The 22362-nt window shown below is 33.0% G+C and overlaps 1 protein-coding gene and 1 long non-coding RNA gene across 3 annotated transcripts in view; both read left to right on the top strand.

Moving 5' to 3' along the window:
- On the top strand, window positions 14246-15026 carry LOC110270263. Its single transcript, XR_002359606.1, has 3 exons — window positions 14246-14359; window positions 14726-14764; window positions 14868-15026. It is a non-coding gene; the product is annotated as an uncharacterized LOC110270263 (long non-coding RNA).
- Window positions 21209-22362, top strand: part of LOC107630776 — a 4615-nt gene continuing 3461 nt past the window's right edge. Inside the window, exons 1-2 of one of the 2 annotated variants that reach the window (XM_016334003.2) lie at window positions 21209-21701; window positions 22018-22086. The gene's annotated coding sequence lies outside the window, so the exon portion shown is untranslated. The remainder of the gene's footprint in view (window positions 21702-22017; window positions 22087-22362) is intronic. The other variant, XM_021119153.1, reaches the window with a different exon arrangement.

Here is a 22362-nt window from a genome sequence, read left to right as displayed (position 1 = left end):
GGTCCTTGCACGTGACCTCATTAACTGCAACTTGCTGGCAGCGATTTTTGGGCCCCAAAACCCAATCCAACTCATTTTTTGAAGCTATTTAAGCCAAATTGAAGAAGGATTAAGGGGGCAATTAGGTTTAGTTTTTATTATGTTTTCTCTTAGTTTCTAGAGAGAGAAGCTCCCCCCTCTCTCTAGAATTAAGGTTTTTAACTTAGTTTCTTTTTAATTTCAGCACTTTAATTCTTGCTTTAATGTAGTTTCATTTATGTTTTATGCTTTCTTTTCTTTATCTTCTTCATCTCTTTTGTTATTTTCTCTTTTATGGCATTTTTCATGTTATGAACACTTTTGTTATTCTAATTCCAATTAATGCAATTTTATGTTTCCATGTAATTTATTGCTTTCTTTAGTTGTCATTGTCACTTTCTTGTTTTGGTAGTTTTAGAATTTGTTTTATTGTAATTTAATATTATTTTATTCTCATGCACACCAAGTGTTTGATAAAATGTTTGGCTTAGTCTCTACTTAGTTTTTCTACTCTCTTGGCTTGAAATTGTTGACTTTGGTGATCCTTTAGTCATTGATGTCCATTCTTGTTTGATATATTAGAGTAGTTAGTTGCAAGGTTGTCAAACTCGTGAGTCTAAGTAAACTTATGGAGCTGACTTAGACTCGACTCACGAGTTAACTCGTAGACTCGTACGAATTCACCTGTTATGAAGTTTATACACACACACACACACACACACATATATATTATAGATAATGTATATTTATTCAATTCTAACCCTTCAAAATTAATAATATCAATCTTAAAGTACATAATAAATTAAAATAATAGCATACATTATAACAAATACTTTAAAATACACATTCAAATTCTCTATAATTATTCTTATACAAATACAACATAGAACACATAAAATTAAAAATTCTAAATCTATAATACTAAATCTTTAATTGAACATTGAACAATATCAAATAATCAAATTAACTCTAATCAAAATAATTAATTACTAATCAGCCATAAATGGATAAACTATCTGACCATCTAACATAAACGATAAGCAATAGGCTAAAATTAGAAGCAATAAAATTTTAAAAGCAAAAAAAAAACTAAATCAAGAAGCAAAGGCTCAAAGAAAGGGCAAAAGGCATACAAAAAATAGAGGATACAGAAGAAAAGAAGGGGCAAAGTCCCAGTAACAGCAAATCAAAGACAAGGGTGCAGCAGGCAGCGGTGGTGAGGGTGCAGCAGCAGCACGAAACGATGGCGACAAATAGTCATGGATTTCACAACGGTGCAAACCAGAGTAGAGATAGGACTGTAGGAGAAGTAGTTGAACTCGTGAATGGTGATAGCACGATGGAGTTGCGGATAGTGGAGATGTGAAGAAATACAAAGCAGAGGGCAACATAGGTAAAATTCACAAAGATAATATGGCACAAATCAGAGCAGAGGTAGCAGACGCAGGTGAACAACGGCAGCTCGACGGGGAACGGCGACTGCGACAGAACATGGAGAAAGTGAGACTTGAGTGAGTTGTGAGTGAGTTTTCTTTCATTCTTTGGGAGTGTTATTGTAACCCTAATAAAAAAAAGTGTTTTTTTGGTTTCAAAATGACGCTTTTCTGAGCAAAAATGAAGAAAAATACAAACTCGCTAATTCGGTCCTAGACTCATGAGTTTGTCCGAGTTTGACCAAGTCTAATCGAGTCAACTCGATTTCATATCTAAACTCATAAACTCGTACGAGTTTACTAGTTAACTCGAGAGTTTGACAACAATGGTTAGTTGATTTGGTCTCCCTTGACTCTATGTGACCCCTTAGTGTTGACATAGGACTTAGGGATTGGAATTAACTATGCCTATTTGACTTATCTTCGATGTAAGGTTGACTAAGTAGGATTAACTCTTCATAATCATCATGTGTTTGTGGTCAATGTCTAGGATAGGTAACCTTAGCTCTCAATTACTTGCTAAGATGTTTTCTTGCATTTGAAGTTTCCTTTCCTTGCATCTAATTACTTTGACTTTTATTGCTTTGATGTTTAATTTCTTGTATGTTTAGTTTTCACACTCTTGGTTGAGAAATTGGATGTTTGGTTGGAATTGAGTTGTGGATGTCCATTCCGCATTGTGTGAGAATAGTTAATTGATTTGGTTTCCATTGACGCTAGTCTTTCGCTAAGTAATTAGTGAGTTGACTAGGACTTATGGATTGAGATCAATTATGCTCTTTTGACTAATTCTCAAGGAGGATTGACTAATTTGGATTGATTCCACACAATTGCCATGTTTGTGGTCCACAACTAGGATAGGAATCCCTAATTACCCAATTCTTGCCAAAATTCCTTTTTAGCAATTAATTTCCATTTTCATTGCTTTAACTTTTACTTTCTTGCATGCTAAGTTACTTCATTGCTATTTACATTTCTTGCTCTCTTGCTTGCATTCACAATCCCCATGCTCTCTCCCATAGCCAATAATTGTACATTTCATTGCAACTCCTAGGAAAGATGACCCGGGAGTTAAATACTCTCGGTTATTTTGTATTGGATTTAATATTTGATCTTGGGAACTCATTGTTGGTCTAGACTATACTTTCAATGATGGAATTCTATTTTGTGAAAATCTAGACTAACAATAGTTCTCATTATCAAATTTGGCACTGTTGTCGGGGAGTTATAATGGTGTATGTTATTGGCTATTGTATATATGTTAATATGTAAATAGCTTGCTTGTTGGTTGTCTTTGTTTATGGTTAGGATTGGGATTCCGGAGGACATTTGACATTCTAAGCATTGGTGGGGAAGTCAAGCACAAGCCACCATAGCAAGGGGTCTCCCAATTGTCTAACTTAAAGACATTAAATAAAAGTGTTTGGTAACACCTTTCTAACCTTCTCTTTGTACATAGTTTCCATTTATTGCATTTTGTTTCTTGTAGATAGCTTAGGTTTAGTTTAAATTCAAGCTTAATTTGATTAGATTTTAGTTTAGATTATATGTTTTTTATGAATAATATGTTTTGGGGTTGAAAAGCTATTTTGGATGTCAAGTTTGGTGCCTTAGAGCACTAAAAATTTTTGAGAAAAACAGAGCATGTGCGTACGCACAGGTGTGTGCGTACACACACAATCCCAATTTTCGCATTCCGTGCGCGCGCACACCAGCTTGTGCCTCCTCTGTTGGGAGCGTTCGCACTCCTTATGCGTCCGCACACCTCTCTTTTTGCCTCTATGCGTGCGCACGGAACTGTGTGCGTACGCACAGAAGGCGTGATAGCTGGCAATGTTGACGCTTCATTTTATGTTAAGAAAAAAGTGTTCTGTGCGTGCGCACATGCTTGTGCGTACGCACACCTTCTAATCCCCTCTCTGTTCAGAGCGCTCACACACACTTGTGTGTCCGCTCACCCTCCATTTCTTTACCTTCTGTGTGTGCGCACACCTAGGTGCGTACGCACGCATCTTGATTCTCTCTCTGCTGATAGCGTTCGCACACTTGGTGCGGACGCACACCTCCCCCGATTCGCTAAGTATGCGTACGCACACATGCCCGTGCGTACACACGCCCCTGTTTTCTCACTATACTTCTTTTCTCCTCTTCTCTCTACTTCTTCTCTTCCTCTCTTTTCCACCCCTCTCTTCTCTTACTTTTTCCCTCCTCTCTACTTGCTTTACTTTGTTTTGTTTGCATTTTTTTTCTATTTTGGTAATTATATTAGTTTTGTTTACTTGCTTGTTAATTGAATAAATTGCAAGTGTTTGTTTGATATTGATTGGGTTGTTTGCTGCTTGAAGTTTTCACCAATGTACTTATACTTTGCCTTAATTTACTAGTACCTAGTGGGTTTGAATACTCATGTTTTGATTGTACCACTAGGACAATTATGTAAGTGCACATGGAATTTAGTTAATTGAATTGAATTGGTTGTTCATCATGATTTTTAAGTCAATATAATCACATCACAAGGTCCTTGTTTCTTGTTAATGCTTTGCATTTGTTTGAGTTGACTTGGCTTGATTCTATCAAGACTTGTCACTTTTTGTAACAAACACCTTAACCATATGATTATTTAATTTTTTCAAAGGATGAATAAGTAATTCTCTTTTCATTGTTGAATTGGTTATTGCTTGTTGTGCTATTTTATTAATTTTTCTCTTTCACATGCACAACTTCAATATCCAATAATTCCTACATTCAATTCACTCTTATTGCAATTGTCTAAGCTAGCTTGTGTTTAATTGATGCTCATTTATTGCTTGCATCTTAGGCCATTTAGTTGAGGAACTCATGCTTACTTTTTCATTGTGTGGATGCCACGTTATCCGGCTGTTGTGTGTATTCCATACCACTATGCAAAATTTCTCAATTAGATGCTTATTTACTCTCTCCTTTACCCTTTTGTGCTACTTGCCCTATAATTCCTAATTATACCTCATTGACTCTTTTTGGAGGAAGAGACAAAAAGCAAGGAGCCGGGAGAGGAGGAGGACACCGAGGAGGAAGATGCCGAGCATACATGGATTTGGCTATCTCCACACAACCCAAACCCCCACATCCGCCAATCGAAGGTAGAGCTCTTGAGAGACATTCTCCCCGGATTTTGTTTGTGTACGGAGGACCGTGCAACTCTTAAGTGTGGGGGAGGATTCGCCATTTTAGGGTGTAAACTTTCTTTTTTCAAACACCTTGCACTTTATTTTTACTTCTTTTAGTAGGTTTCTTGTATATATTTAGAATGTTTTTGGCTGTTGCATTGCATTTTTCTTTGGTATATATATCATAGTTTATATCTAGCTATTGCATGTTGCATTTTTGCATCTTTTCCTTAGTATATATTTTATAGATAGAAGTTGTGATTGGATGATGTGAATAGTATAATGCCTAGTCAATTTTGTCCTAATTGTTCATGTTAATTTTTGCTTGTTGAAAATTAGGAATAGAACTAGGAAAAATTTTGAAATTGCATCCATCACAACATACATACATACATACATATAGTGAATAAGTTTTGGTAAAACAACAAAGAATTTTCAAGAAACCCCTTTTTAGGGCATTCCATTGATTAGATTTGAAACTTGTTTTTGAACTTGCTTGAAGTATCCTTTTATGGAACATAGAAAAGAGCTTGAACAAATACCAAGTGAGATTTGAGCTTTAATTGTGTGGTTGTACATTTTCAACCACAATTTTTTGTTCTTGTGTGATAAACTCCTTTTATGATTGTGACCTTAGATTTGCTTTAGTCTATATGTCCTATATTTGTGTTTTGAATTGCATTTAGTATGATTGAGGCCATCTTTGTATAGCTCACTAACCCATATGGCCAACCCTTGCATCTATCTTTGTAAACCACTTTTTTGAGCCTTTAATTCCCCTTTGTTCTCATTATAAGCACATCATTCACCCTAAGTGAAAAATCATTATGTCCATTGATTGTATCTTTGATTAGCTTGTGTTTGAGTGTGTGTGTGTGTGTGTTAATCAAGTGTGGGGGAAATTTGTGGGAAACATTGGTAGTTAGTTAGCTTTGGGTGTTCATTGAAAATATGGCAAAATGGGTAACTACTCATGCATATATTGGTTAAAACATATGCATCTCTTTTTGTTGATAATAAGAAAAGAAAAGAAAAGAAAAAAGAAAAAAAAGAAAGAGAGAAAAAGAAAAGAAAGAAAAATGATAATAAGAATGTAAATAAGAGATGCATATGTAGTTGAATTGGAAAGAGTATGCATGAGTGAATGTAAGAAAGAGAATAAATGGGTAGTTAGGTTGTTTTGTTATGTATATGGGATGATATAGGATTAGGTGGGATACTTGAGCTAATCAAAGATCCAATATATTAGCCCACAAAACCATATTAATCCTACCCTTACCTAAGCCCCATTACAACCCACAAAAGTCCTCATGATATTTGCATTCATTCATCAAGTATTAGTTGATTGTTAAATGACTTGCAAATCTTTGAGAAACATGATTAAAAGAGGATTGAGTGATTAAACCCTACACACTGAGCGATTAGAACATATCCGGTGAGGGTTTCAATTGCTCAATTCTATGTTTCCATTGCTTATTTTGTATCTTTTTGCAAGTTGTTGAACTTAATTTTGAAAATTTCAAATCAATCTTTGGACATTGATCATATTGCTATATTTTCCTTGTCTTGGCCCTAAGTTCCTACTTTAGATTGATTGAGATTCTTTTGTTTGTTTTTGCCAAACTCAATAGGAAACATAGTGTAGATATATATAGATAGCATTTAGTATAGTTACATGCATGTAGCTAGTTGCATTAATAATTACCCCTTCATTCATCTCCTTTGGTTGGTTTAGCATGAGAACATGCTTGGTTTAAGTGTGGGAGAATTGATGAATCCATATTTTACGATATATTTTGGTTTGATTTGAGTAGATTTCATCACATAAACCCACATTTATTCACCTAAATAGCATGCTTTTGAGATTTCTTCCTAAATTGTGCTTGAAAGTGAAAACATACTCTTTTGTGCTTAATTTAGTCAATTTTATTCACTTTAATCCCATTTGGTACTTTGATGTATTTGTTAAGTGATTTTCAGGTTTTCAAGGCAAGTATGGGTTGAAGAAGTGAGGAAAAGAGCATGCAAAAGGGAAGAATTCAAGAAATGAAGGATTTGGAAAGCTGCCAACTCTGACTTCTCTGTACTAAATTGGTCATAACTTGAGCTACAGAGGTCCAAATGAGGCGGTTCCAGCGGCATTGGAAAGCTGACGTCTGGTTCCATAGGTACTTTTGCGTACGCACAAGTCAGGATTCAACATGTGTGTGGATGCACAGATGTAATTGCAACTCGCTGGCAGTAATTTTTGGGCCCCCAAAACCAAATCCAACTCATTTTTTGAAGCTATTTAAGGCCAAATTGAAGAAGGATGAAGTGGGGGCAGTTAGGTTTAGTTTTTATTATGTTTTCTCTTAGTTTCTATAGAGAGAAGCTCCCCCCCCCTCTCTCTAGAATTAGGGTTTTTAACTTAGTTCAGCACTTTAATTCTTGCTTTAATGTAGTTTCATTTATGTTTTTATGCTTTCTTGTCTTTATCTTCTTCATCTCTTTTGTTATTTTCTCTTTTATGGCATTTTTTATGTTATGAATACTTTTGTTATTCTAATTCTAATTAATGCAATTTTATGCTTCCATGTCATTTATTGCTTTCTTTAGTTGTCATTGTCACTTTCTTACTTTGGTAGTTTTAGAATTTATTTTATTACAAATTAATATTATTTTATTCTCATACACACCAAGTGTTTGATAAAATGCTTGGCTTAGTCTCTACTTAGTTTTTCTACACTCTTGGCTTGAAATTGTTGACTTTGGTGATTCTTGAGTCATTGATGTCCATTCTTGTTTGATATATTAGAGTAGTTAGTTGATTTGGTCTCCCTTGACTCTATGTGACCCATTAGTGTTGACATAGGACTTAGGGATTTGAATTAACTATGCCTATTTGACTTATCTTCAATGTAAGGTTGACTAAGTAGGATTAACTCTTCGTAATCATCATGTGTTTGTGGTCAATGTCTAGGATAGGTAACCTTAGCTCTCAATTACTTGCCAAGATATTTTCTTGCATTTGAAGTTTCCTTTCCTTGCATCTAATTGCTTTGGCTTTTATTGCTTTGATGTTTAATTTCTTGCATGTTTAGTTTTCACACTCTTGGTTGAAAAATTATATATTTGGGTGGAATTGAGTTGTGGATGTTCATTCTGCATTGTGTGAGAATAGTTAATTGATTTTGTTTCCATTGACGCTAGTCTTTCGCTAAGTAATTAGTGAGTTGACTAGGACTTATGGATTGAGATCAATTATGCTCTTTTGACTAATTCTCAAGGAGGTTTGACTAATTTGGATTGATTCCGCACAATTGCCATGTTTGTGGTCCACAATTAGGATAGGAATCCCTAATTACCCAATTCTTGCCAAGAGTCTTTTTTAGCAATTAATTTCCATTTTCATTGCTTTGACTTTTACTTTCTTGCATGCTAAGTTACTTCAATGCTATTTACATTTCTTTCTCTCTTGCTTGCATTCACAATCCCCATGCTCTCTCTCATAGCCAATAATTGTACATTTCATTGCAACTCCTAGGAAAGACGACCCGGGAGTTAAATACTCTCGGTTATTTTGTATTGGATTTAATATTTGATCTTGGGAACTCATTATTGGTTTAGACTATACTTTCAATGATGGAATTCTATTTTGTGAAAATCTAGACTAACAATAGTTCTCATTATCAATGAGCATAAATGCATAACTACCATTGTTTTTGTTATATTGAACATAGTTTACTATATAAGTTTCGTGAGAAACTTCACCATTCTAGTTAAAAGACTTGATGAAGAATATATCTATTTACTTGCTATTCAAGTTTTCACCATATTATTTCTAAAACTTTTCGGTCACTACATTGTAGACACAAGTGTTCTATTTTTGGGCCATTTTTTTATCCCCCTATTGATCGACTAAAGATTTAATATTGAATTCTTGGCACATATATGCTGCTTCTATAATTTTATCATTTTTTATACCCCTATGATATTCACTATTTTCTAATAGCATAAAAAAAATTATGAATTCAGTCATGTATTGATTTTATTGATGATAATTCCAATTCCAAAAACTTTTAAAAAATCCATGCCTCTGCCTATTAGAAGTTCATAATCCCTTCCTTTTTCATTGGGATCTCAGATATTTGAGTATTAAAAGTTCTAGCATGGAAAGGATATTTCTATGTAGCAACTAAGCTAATCAAGATTACTAGAATTAATTTGACCATTTTTTTCTTTTTGGGGGTATTTTAGCCTTATGAACTGCATTCATTGGACATCTGCTGCACAACTATCATTACTTGAAGATGAAATGCGTCGAATAGAAAGAGTCAACATAAGGCCTTTACTATCACTACAAGAAAATAGGCCTATGGCCACGCTTTAAAAGCGTGGCCAAAAGTGGTCAATGGCCACGCTTTTGTGAGGGTGGCGATTGAATAGAGATTTTGCCACGTCTTTTCTTGCCACGCTTCAAAAACGTGGCGAAAAGGGTCAACGGCCATGCTTTTTGAAGGGTGGCAATTGATTAGAGAAATGGCCACGCTTTTTCTGCCACGCTTCAAAAGCGTGGCCATAGAGAGAAACAGGGACGTTTTAAAAGCGTGGCGACAGAGTTTTATTACGGCCACGTTTACAAAATGTAGCCATATCCTGGTCCTCTTTTGGCACGCTTTAAAAGCGTGGCCACAAGGTTTTTTTAAAAAAAAAAACCAGACCCGGCCCCCAACCCGATCCCCAACCCAATTGAAGAGATTTCAACCCGGTCCCCAACCCTAATCGAGCTACCCTTTTCGCGATCGAGCTCACTCTTTTACCCTAGTTACTCTTTCACCCTAGCTACCCCTGGAGGAGCTCACATCCCTGCCGTCACCAGAACTACCCTCACTGCGTCGTTAGCCTCCGCTCCCCTTTCTCCTCGTCGCCGTTACCAGCATCCTTACCGTCAACGTCAGCGTCAGCACCACCTTTTTCAATCGATTCCTTCCAAAAGCGAATACGACAAGGGACAATGTGGGAAGATGTCGGAGCTCGGAGGCGGCAACTGTTTTTCGCGTCCCTTGCTCGGTGTCAATGTCGGTCTTGCCCTTGTTGAAGGAATCGTTGCTTTCGTTGCGTTGTTTCAGGTTCTTCTCCTCTTTCTTTCATGTTTCAATTTGCGCCAGCATTGCTTTTCGGATATGAAATTGGTTCGTGCATTTGATCATTTTAGGGGTTTTTTTAGTGTTGTGCACAATTTGGGGAGGTTTTGGTAGGGAACGGGTGATTGGCGTAATTTGAAAATTTGGAGAATTTGTGAGAAGATATTCAGATTTCAAAACTTGCATTTTGAATTTTGATATTTTAGCTGTTATATTGTTTTACAATCCCTAAACTGTAGCCTACTTTTTTTTTCTTGCCCTAAGAAATTTTTTTGTATATATGAATTCGGTAGCTTCATTAGCTAATAAACAAATTAGCTAAAGTTCTCGAAACCTAATAAATATTGTATTGAAAGATATCAAAATCGGATTAGTGTGATCTTAGCTTGTTGTTTGAAGATATATATAAATCTGTAAAGGTATGTCTTCTGATTTGCATTTTAATCTTTACAATGATGGTTGCCCGATGTCCAGTGTTATCAATTCACTTTATTTTAGATTTTTTTATTTCCTCTGAATGTTGCCGTGGATGAACTTGTTTATTGTGCTGTTTTGGTGTTGAATTTTGGACTTGTGATTGCTGTTTATTGTATTTTTTTCATTGTCCAAAATAGATGCTGTGAAAGTGTTACTGTTTCATTAATTTTTCTTGGTTTGTTGTTGCTGAGTGCTGCTCTGCTTGTTGCTTGGACCATATTATATGAACTGCAATGATTTCAATTTGTGGAACTGGTTAAGTCATATGAATTCTATTTGCTGCTTGCTTGAACCTGGGAAACATGCTATTTACTGCTGCTGTTTAATAAACAATTGCTTCTGTTGATGATTCTATTCTTTGCATATCAAAAAAAATTGAGTGGTATAAATTATTTTATACTACTACAAGATTTATTAAGGATTAAGATTTTATGTTATCTGTAGGGGAGGAAAAGGAAAAAAAAAAGAAAAAGAAAAAGATAAAAGGACAGTTTCTGACAGGTGATGTGTTTAAGTGGATTTGGTTTATCCACATCAAATGACATATAATATTACAACCTTCGACCTTGGATATGATATGCCAACAATGGCTGCTTCTCTCTCCTCTCTACTTCTTCCACTAGGTATCTATTCTATGTGCTGCTTCCTTAAATTTCCAATTGTTTTCTTCATTTCACAACTCAAACAATGTTACATTATCATTGCTTCTTATTTCTGTTTTGTTCATAACCTCAGATTGTTATTGCTTCCACTCTTATATAGGTTTTAGTTTGAGGAGCACTACTAATTATTGTTTAACTCAATAATCTGTTGTGTCATGTTCTTAGATGAATGATAATGGTGCCAAAAAGTTGTTTTTTTCTAAGAGGAAAGTAATAAGTAATAACGAATTATTGTTGAGTTAATGAGTTCATGCATTGTATTTACAGGATAGTAAAGGTGAATTCATTGTGACTTTGTAATCCACTTCTGTTTCTGCGAAATTGAAATTTCTGAACTATTATTACTGCCCCCAGCTTCCATTCTTCAATTTCACTATTCATTTAGGATTTGATTTCTAGACATTGATGGTGAGGTAAAACAATTTCTCCCTGTCATCTAATAGAAATTCAAGAAAGTACCAAATCATCACAACTATCCACCATGACTTCATACTTTTTTGAATTTCTATTGGCTGAAAGTTTCAAATTGCTTTTAAAGTGTTGGTGCATAGAAATTATTCTCATGGGTTTAACTGTCACAACTGTTTTCTAAAGTATGTAATTTTTTTTGGGTAGGTTCTACTTGTAAAAGTTTAGGCTGCAATCCTCAAGGCATTGCTGCTGACAGGCTTTGATGCTTGCTTCCGCAATACCAAAGATCGGTGGTAAAAGCAAAGGCCTCAGATACAACTGAATGTGCTGCTATGGTTAATAGCAGTTCACGCAGAGACTTTCTTGGATTGGCTTTGGGAGTCTCAAGCCTCTTTGTTGGTTCATTGGAAGGCAAAGGAGCTGGTTTGCCCCCAGAAGATAAGCCGAAACTATGTGATGAAGCTTGTGAGAAGGAGCTTGAAAATGTATGGTGAGAATACATTATTCCCTTCTCTGCCTCCTTTCTTTGTTTTTCTCTGCTAAGACATTACAAATGGTTGTTGTAAATTGCTAATAATGCTTTGATATTTGATGTAATTGCATTGCATCTCCTGTTTCTACTAATGTTAGTCAGCACCTTTCTCAAATGTCAGTTATTTTTAAAGAGAAATTTTTCAAATAAATTTTGGGAAATAAAAGCATTATTAGTATCTAAGCTATTCTTTCCTGATAATAAAATCTATCATTCTTAAAGGAATAGCAGACATTCTTATATTTTCAAAGAATTTGTGCATCATGCAAAGAATATGTTAATAACCAATCTATGTGATTGCACTTAAGTTTTAATATTCACATTTTGAAGACCCTTGATCAATGACCACCATGGAAACATGCTATTTATCGCTTGCGTTAACGTGTAACTATTGATTAACATATCTACAAGTGTTTTAAAGTGGTGTTCTAGTTTTTTCTGGTTGATGGAGTCATTGTTTTATTTGTTGCCACTCACCGATTGTGTACTATTTTATTATGCCTTTTGTTTTTTACGAAGAATATTTGGATCTGGTTCTACAGGCTGCAGAGGCTTGGATTGATGTTGAAAGAGTTCATACAATTGCATTAGGAGCCAAGAAGAACTAGTGTCATGATGATCTATCTTTTTTTTCTGGGAAATTGCAATCAATGGAGTCAGGTTCAGTATAATAGTACTTAGCAATAACTTCTTATACTGCTCTCTGCACCTTCTAAATTTTAATTCTATGGACCTTTTTTTATTTTTTCTTATGGATGTATCTATAAATATGGAGTACAAAGTAGTGAAGAAAATAGTTCTACTGCAGGTTGCAATGAAGCTTCTTTCAGATAGGGAAAAATTCATTCAAGTGCTTTGTTGTGGAGGGGAATTTGGACCTTAAATGAAAAAATTTTGTACCGATTTCTCGTCGGTGCTTGAGGAGAATCATAAATTCCTGGTACAAATTTTAATTACTTAATTACTATTCTAATTGTATATTGTAATAATCCAGAAGTTTGTGTTAAGCTGACCAAGTTTATTTTTATTCCTATTAGCATAATGCTAATGAATTTTTATAGTAGAATGTGAATGAAAACGGTGAATCAATCTATTCTGATCTTTGTGCAGGATGCTTATCTCCCTCAACGGCTTTTAGATAAATTGATGTTCATTTATAATTATGTGGAGATGGCTCGAGTAACAGGTGTCCCAATTTCTTTTCTGCTTGCTAGAGACCAAAGCATTAAGGTAAAGAAATAATATCTAATTTTTATAATCAATTATTATGATATGTGAAAAAATATTTGGCACATGAATTTGACAAAGGAATTAAACTTTTTTCCCCTCCTTTCCTTACAGGTACTTTCTCAACTTTTAAGGTGACTTCTGAAGATGTTCGGAAACTTAATCTCCCTCCAGAATCAGTGAACAAAACTCCATCTGGGGAAACATTTGTTAAATCAAATTTGCAGAAGGTCTGTTGCTTTTAGTTTGTTATTTTGAGCATAGTTTAGTTTCGTATTATTGTACTTTTAGATTTGCATTTACTAATCAGTGAGCATAGTTTAGTTTCTGTTGCTTTATTGTTCTTGATATTTTGCTGCAGGCTAGTATTGGAATGGATAACTTGAACGCTTAATGCACAAAGTGGAGCAGTTTTAGGTTGATTCTGATCTTTTACTAAGTATTTAGGCTGATGAGCATCTCTATTAGTGTAATTTGATATATTATGAGCAGTTCTAACTTGTATTGTTTATGTATTTTTCTTCGGTTTTTAGTTTTGGAATTTGAACTCGAAATTTATTTTGTATTTGAATATTAGTTTTTTAATGTATAAAACAATTATAGTAAATTATATATGTCACTAATTATTGTTTGATATGTCTTGTAATAAAAATTACATACTATATTTGTAGGTTTGGTAATAAAAAAGGATTGAAAATTTATATTGTGTAGCAATGAAGATCAAGTAAGGAAAAGAATTTTTTTTTAATTTAACAAGGCTTTCGCCACACTTTTAAAGCGTGGCTGTATATCTTACTATGACCACGCTTTAAAAGCGTGGCCGTATCTCTTCCTACCGTTACGTTTTAAAAGCGTGGCCATACCTCCCCTTTTGCCACGCTTTAAAAGCATGGCCAGATCTACCCTATCGCCACGCTTTAACAGCGTGGCCATATCTGTACCCATCGCCACGCTTTAAAAGCGTGGCCATATCTCCAACCTACAGCCACGCTTTTAAAAGTGCCAATTTGTAAAAAAGCGTGGCAAAAAAAAGCGTGGCGATAGACTGAAAAAAGCGTAGCGTTAGAGCAACCGCCACCCTTTTATAGGTCACCCTTTCAAAAGCGTGGCGGTAGCTCAAAAAGTGTGGCGAAAATCTATCGCCACGCTTTTTTCAGCTTTTCGCCACGCTTTAAAAGCGTGGCAATAGACGTATTTTCTTGTAGTGTATAAAGTTTTTGTGTTAAGTGTTTGGTACACAATTTATGCACTGTGTCCCTTTGATCATGAGCAGATAGCCCTAATGCTTTCAGGAATGGGAGGAGCATCATTTGATGTTTTTAGAATGGTAAAAATAGTATATTGACAGTTAGATTATTTAAATATTCATAGATTTTTCTGCCAACTTTTTATATTCATGCAATGGATAGTGCTAGGTTGATGTGATTTCTTCGGTTGAAACATAGTAGTGGTTGTCATATTCTGCTTAAATAATGAAAAATCATCATAACATGGATTGAGGAAGCATTTTTAGAATGTTATAATCTATAAGAATATTTTATTTTCCATCCTGCAATCTACACTAGATGCCTCTTTAAGTTTCAAACTTGGTTTTAAAGAAAATGTTTTATCTGAATGTTTAAGAATTCGAGTTAATGCATGTTTATTTTAAGACCTTTCCTCGTCTAACATAACAAGCATGCACTTTTTACAGACTAATTCTCGATGGAAAAAGAGACAATCGAAAATCTTGGTAAGTCCCAGTTTTGAAAATGATTATTTGAATAGACATCTTAGCTTTGATATGAATGAATTTAAGCATTCCAATTCCAATTCGGGTTTTAATTCTATTTTAGTCAAGAGATGCCAAGATCAACTTTCAATGTGGAGCTTGATGCTGTCAATACAACTTAGTTATCCATTAATATTTTAGATTATCCTATCTTTAAGTGCTAAGTGTAATTTGTGACATCAGTTAATAAAGGAGATCCATGTAACATTGGGATGGCCATCTTATTTTTTTTTTGGGTATCTTTTTATTAAGACAGTAAGATATTGGCCAATGAGGTTAAAAAAGAACATCCAATTTTATAGGTATCATGTAATGAATATTATGTTTATCTATGTGATTTTTGGCCTTTTTTTATCAATTTACAGTGTGTTTGATGGAGTAAATTTAGAAAACAAACCTAAAGTATTCATTTTGCAATGGAAAAATCTAAAAAAAATTCTATTTTTACCTTAATGACGGATTTACAGATGGATTTTCTGTCTGTATTCAGAGTTTGGAATGGCTTTCCAACGCTTCATTTACCGACGGAAAATCTGTCAGAAAATCTGACACTAGTTATCGATGAAAAATTCGTCGAAAAATCTGTCTCTAATTACTGACGAAAAATCCGTCGAAAAATCTGTCTCTAATTACCGACGGAAAATCCGTCGAAAAGTTTGAGGTTCCCGAAAAACGGAGGGAAGAATTTAACGAGGAAAACTCTGTCGGTAACTAGTAAAAATCTGTCGGTAAATAATTTTCGACGAGACTTTTACAGAGGGATGAAATCCGTCGGTAATTTTATCGGTAACCAAAAATTCGTCTATAATAAATACTAAATCTATCTATATTAAGCAATTTTCTAATTGTGGAAATAGGCTATATTTTGTATCTTTTTGGAATGTATTATATTTTTTAGCCGACCTTGTCTTCGTAGGTCGAGACTAGTATTTGTTACGTATCTCCTTTTGAATCATATATATATAGTCTATGTCTTGTTCGTTTTTGTTTACTTACACTTGTCATCTTCAACGTTTCAAGTGTGAAGCGATTTTTGTTCTGTCATCTTTTTTCACAACAAGTTCCTAACTATATTTCTCTCTTTCAATTATATATGTATATATATTCTTTTAGGAAAAATTTCAAGTGTACCGAAAACACTAGTGTTCCAGTTATTTTAACTTTTGATTTTAATATATATATATATATTTTATAATTCAAATCAACGGTTAAAATAAGTAGAATACCGGTGTTCCCAATACACTTAAAATTTTTCTATTCTTTTAAGCGTCGTAATGTGTCATTACCTTTAATTTACGACTATAACGTAAGGTCTTGTGTGATAAGGTGTTCCAGAACGCCTTCCAAAATCACTGAAGCGTGGAGTCTATTGGTAGATTGTCAGCAAATACCATTACTGATTTCCTTTTCAACTATTGAAAGTTTCTTGGCTTCTCCATGTTTGGTCTGTCCCAGTAGATCTCAGCTTCCACCATGTCATGTGGTGTGCAGGTTGTCGGCTTGGCAGGTTGTCGGCTTGGCCTCCAATGGCTTCTAGATTTTCTTTTGTCAACTCCAATCCAATGATCATCTCTCTAATTCTCTCTCTCTCTCTCATTCATATCAGGAAGGAACCGAATAAGATAATTTGACGGAAATATTGGAGATCATGCTAACTCATCCTTAATAAATGTCTATAATCATTAGTTTTGCTATGTTGTGTTGTTTATGACAATGTATTCGATCAAAGTAATGAAGAGCGTGAAGTAGAACCGTATAAATTAAAGAAAAGTTACTAAATAATAAGTTATTGAAATAATTAAATAATTTCACGGGATAGACAGTAATAATGCCTCATAAAATTAAAACTAACACTTTCCGGGTAGGTTCCTTATCCAACAACTGTAACCAAGAAGCCAGTTACTCTACTGTAGTATATTGAGATCATTTATTACGGTTTTAAATTTTCTTAATTACCAAATATTTAACAAAATCTATGAATTGAAGTACGGCATTAATTCCCTATTCTTTTTAACTGTTTCACAACAGTGCACTTAATAATTGATAGTTAATGTTTTAACTTATTCAAGATTTGGATTTAATTGTCATAAATCACAGCTTCATCAATAACCCTTATAGTACAATCTTAGAGTGGCTGGCTCAATCAAAATACTACTCAATTATTTATAAACAAAAAGTCTGAATCCACAATATAAGACACCAAAAATTCCTCCAGTCATACACGTAGCAGATATAAACAAAAGCAATGAAAATCCTACATTAATTATAAACAATCGTGCTATATATATAATATTAGTTATTAAAATAACGATACATTTTTTTTTTCTTTTGGTAGAACTTATAAAAAATATATAAAAAAAAAAGGCAAATATGTATGACAATTTGTACCCTACAGAAACATACACGAGACATTTTGTATGGAACACATAACATAACATAACATAAAACTTTGGCATGCATTCGAGATTATGCTCCAAAAAAGAAACATAAAAGAGTAAGAAAAAGACAGAAAAAGAGGGAGGGGGCCTGTTTTTGTTTTGTGATGTTGTGGAAGACAAACACTCTTGGAACGACGACTATTATGCTGGTATGGTGGGGCCAACATGTACATGTATATAGAGAAGATCCTTCATTTTTTATTGAGTTGATTGATTTTGATCCTACTTAGGATGGTGACCATCTTCTTCCTTATGACCCACTTATTCTCTCTATCTAATTTCAAACAAATTAATTAAAAAACCTTTATAAGGGAACCTACCCCAAATAATTGTCGTTGTCTAGTATGTATTATTTATAAAGATGTGTTAAATAATCAATATTTTTTATTGCATTTGTCTTATGTTTAAATTTTTTTATGTTAAATTGTAAAACATTTAATGACACGTACGTATTATTATTTTTTTCTCGTTCTCCAATATCTTATTTCTTTTTAATTGTTGTATAAGTAATATAGTAATTAAATAATAGCATCAGCTGGATTCATGAACCCTATTCATTCAAATGTGTGGCCAACGGCTCTACATACATCATCACCTCCGAAAGAGAGAGGATTTAATTTATTGGGGCCAGCTGAATTCACCATGAGAACTATATGTTTTCAAATTAGATATACTTAGATCTTTATTTTTATTATTATTTTTTAAAAACAAAACAAAAGGCGAATTAAATGAATTAATTAACGAAGAGTATCTGTAAGAAATATTTTTAAAAAAAATCTAGCTCGATCCATTATCCGTCGATTGAATTTAGAAATGTTCATTTTGTCTAAAAATATAGTCAAACTCAAAATAATTAAAATTCATCTAAGAGAGTTTGTTTCATCTATATTTATTCAATTTTATAGAGGTCGGACGCGACGACAACCACTACAAGAAAATAGAGTTATTTTAACATTTTATTTTTTAACATCATAATTAAATGTCAAAATTAATATATATTTTTGACAAATATCATAAATGTCAAATTTTCTATGTTTTCTTGATAAATAATTTGACCGTAGAAAATTACTCATCAATTTTGACACTCATTTGTTTTCAATTTACTCCACTATTTTTCTTCTTCTTTGACTCTGTTAATTTTGACATCACACTGCTATCAGTTTAGGATTATACTACTCATTCTTTATCTTCAAAATCTCAAGTTATTCTTTAGTTTCAAGATCTCATCTCATTCTTTGTTAAAATTTTTTGTTGAGAATATTTTATAGTTAATAAGTGTCAAAATAAATAGTATTTTTGACAATTAATAAGTATCACAGAAAATATGTTCTCAAAATTTTCTAACAAATTATTTTTGACAGTCAATATTTATCAAAATAAGATTTAAATTTTTTTCACAATCACTTATATGTTAAAAATACTATTTTTGACAAAACTTTTATTAACATATTTTCATAGTTAAAATAGTGTCAAAATTTATTTTTTTGACAAATTTTAATTTTCTTTTACACATTATAACCCTAAAAAATAATCTATATTGTTGTAGTGAACAGTTCACTTCTATTATTTAGATAAGTAGCTAATTTTTAAGATATTTCTCATTTATTTAAAAAGAAGATCTCAACAACTTTTTTAAAAAAATAAACGATTATCCCCCATCTAAAGTAGAACTACTCTAAAAAGTGATTATCTATTTTATTATAAATACATTGATATCTTCAGGTGTATTTAGAATCCAATCTACTAAAACCCTTGCTAACTTAAGTATCAAAATCTCTTGCAGGTACCACCCTCACCTCCTCACGAGGAGCTCGGACGGCGGTACTTCGGTACAAGCAGAAGTTAGACGCTGCCCCATAAAGAATCTGAACCTAACGTTCAGGCTTAAAAGCAATCCATTTTCAAGCAACCGTCAGAATATAAATAATACCTAAAATCAAGTAAATTATTAAAATAAGACCTAAAAATTTACAACGCCAATAAAAAGAATCCCAGAAGATACTAATAACAATAAATAGATCCCTCAAAAATTTAAAAACACGACAAAAAGAATTAGATATTAAATATATATTCTAGAAAAAATATTTTAGAAAATACAAATTTTTGTAATTATTATTAAAAAAATAAGATCTTATTTTTAAAATTTGATAATTTTTTTCAAGTATTATTTTTTTTTAATATTTTTTAAAAGTATTATTAGTTGTTAACAAAAAAATTACAAAATATATATATATACAACGAAAAATCACCAAATTTTAAGGATACTAATATCTCATTTTCTTAATCATGCTTGCAAAAAATTGTATCAAAATTCAATCATATAAATTTTTTATTTACCAAATATAAAATAAAATGCACTTCTCTAAAAACTTTTATCAAACTAAATTTAACTTAGTTAAACTTAACTAATAAAAATATCTGACATTTAGTAGTATTCTTGAATTTATATTAATTGAATAAATTCAATTGTATTGATTAGGCAAACCTTCCGTGTTCATTCATGTTTGATCTTGTAAAATTTTTAAAAATTAAAATTAATGTTTAATTTTTTAAAAATTAAAATAAAATATTTAAAATTTTATGGATCAAATTAAAATTTAATCATGTACGAGAGACTTAAATAATAATTTACCGCAATATAATTATCTTCCCATACCCCCGCGGGGGTACAGACATACAGTAGTGTCTTATTTATTTATTCGTTACCGCTTTGTATTCAAACTTTTATTTGTCTCTTTATCCTCTATCGCACATACAGTGGTATGTGTCTTGATCTGAACCGTTGATTGGACAATGTATTGTCACTGCTAGCAGATCGTGGCCGTAAATTCACATCTGGTCTCACATGGGGGCAAACGTCGCCCTATTATTATAAAGACTAAAGAACCTTTTGGACTGATGTTGAAATATCCAATTGTAATTTAATTTGTTGCAAGTCAATCCAACTGCGATGGGTGAATTATACACATGAATGAAATACTAATTTACTGTTAGAAGTTTAAGAAATATTCTAAAGTATACTATAAATATAATGGGATTAAACTTGTATTTAATTAGAAAAGTGGGTATCTATTTAGTGCCAACAATGTGTAATCATATCAAATGTTGCTTTTAGGGGTAAGCATTATGCTGTCTTCACTCTCTTTTTCCCTTTTGTTTGCTTGGACCATGATTGGATTAACTAATGTATATAGTTTTTCCCTTTTCAACTCATTGTATATTGAATCCATATTTCTATCAAAATTTCCTATGTCTTTTTATCCCTTCATCATTATCATGTCCGAATAACTTTGCACAAAATCAACCCCGTTACGTTTACAGAATGAGTTCACTTTCTTTTTCTTAACCTATGATGTCCCCGCATCTGTATGATATGATTTTTGATTATTACTCCTTCTGATACCAAGAAGCAAGTATCCAAGTTTTCTTCATTTGTTTTTCTTACTAATAAAAGAAAAAATAATATTTGCCTCCATAACCCACTATACGTTATATATTAATTGAAGTATCATAAGAAAGGATCAAATAGATACTAGTAATCCAAACATGAAATAGTAATTATAATAAAATAACTGATGAAATATGCACATCAACTACGCAAATTTCCAATGATTAACTAAAATTTAGTTCCTATAATTTTTTTCTCTTATTATAGGATATAATATATAAATTGAGAAATATTAAATAAACAAGCTATTTTTGTAATCATGTCTAACAAAAAATCATTAAAGGTATTTTTTCAATTAAGTTAAAAGGAGGTAGAGAAGATGTTGGAATTGAAGTTGAACATGTGAATTACTTAGTTGTCAAAAATATTTGTACACAATCACATAACATTACTGGTAAAAATTAGTGTAAATAAGAAGTATAGTTAATCCAATAATAAGATGGACAAATACATAAATGAATGGTCACACACATGGAGGCAAGTACAAAAACAAAAACAAAAACAAAAACAAAAACAGCACGTTTTGGTATCAACACTCGCATCTTAAATCAAACCTTCCCTTCCATTTAAGTACCCACAACACCACCAACACACTCACACACACATTAATTTAAACTCAAAAACAAAAAGGTAAAAAGGAAACAAAGAAAGAAGTTTAATAAACAAGAAAGAATGTGAATCCAAATGCCCAAACGATACTGGCGATTGTATTCTGCAGATTTAACAGTTGTATAAAAATGTGGAGCCTACTGCCATTCCAGTATTCCACCATACCCAACTCAGATCCATTCCTCTTTCTTCTCTTCTCACTCTCAGACTCCATTTTCTCACTCTTTCAGCACTCACCAATAAAGATAAGAATTACACAACTGCAACCGTAGCCAAATACATCACATTCACACCATAAAGATAAACGCTTGTATTTCTTTTTAATTTATATGAGCGTGGTTATCAAAAAACAGCTACAGTTCTGCACCCCCAGAAGGAGTTGTTCTCTCCACAGCTGAAAAAGGTTGGCACTTTATGCCATTCATTGATTCCCACCCCTTTTTTTTTTTTGTTTGAAGTTTCTGTTTTTCTGAAATGGGTGTCTCCCATGATTTCTCACTTCATTGGTCAATGCTTTTGTGTCATTGAAATGTCTCCATTTGGTAATAATGTGTCTCTGTCTCTCTGTGTTTGTGTGTGTGCATTTTCAAGTAATCTTTGTTTTTCTTACTTTGCTTTTGGTAATTCATTTGCTTTGGTTTTAGTTCGTGATTGTCACTGTTAAAAGTGCTTCTGAATTTGAGTGGTTGGTCATTTTTTGAACTCTGTCATTTGTTCAGAGAAACGAGATTGGGTTGGTTGGAGGCAAATACAGTGAATCTACACCAGTGTATCAGCTTCACGGATTCGTAAGTGTTCAGATCTGAACCACAATGCATTATTCCTAATATAATTTTTTTTTATCTTATTCTTCTCCCTAAGTTCCTTGCTTCTAAATTTGGTTGGTGAATTTTGCTTATAATAACCGAGTTGAAAGACTTTTTTCTCTGATTTTTTGGAACAACAGTAGATACTTTATTTCTTTACCTTGTGTATTCAGTATCAAAATGTTTCTGTAAAGTTAATATTCCGTATAAGTTGACTCTGTTGCTACCTACCAGTGGTAATTGCTGTTTGACAAAATT

This window comes from Arachis ipaensis, chromosome B03 (genome assembly GCF_000816755.2).
Source record: "Arachis ipaensis cultivar K30076 chromosome B03, Araip1.1, whole genome shotgun sequence".
Taxonomy (NCBI): domain Eukaryota; kingdom Viridiplantae; phylum Streptophyta; class Magnoliopsida; order Fabales; family Fabaceae; genus Arachis; species Arachis ipaensis.
This window is presented reverse-complemented; position numbering and strand designations above follow the sequence as displayed.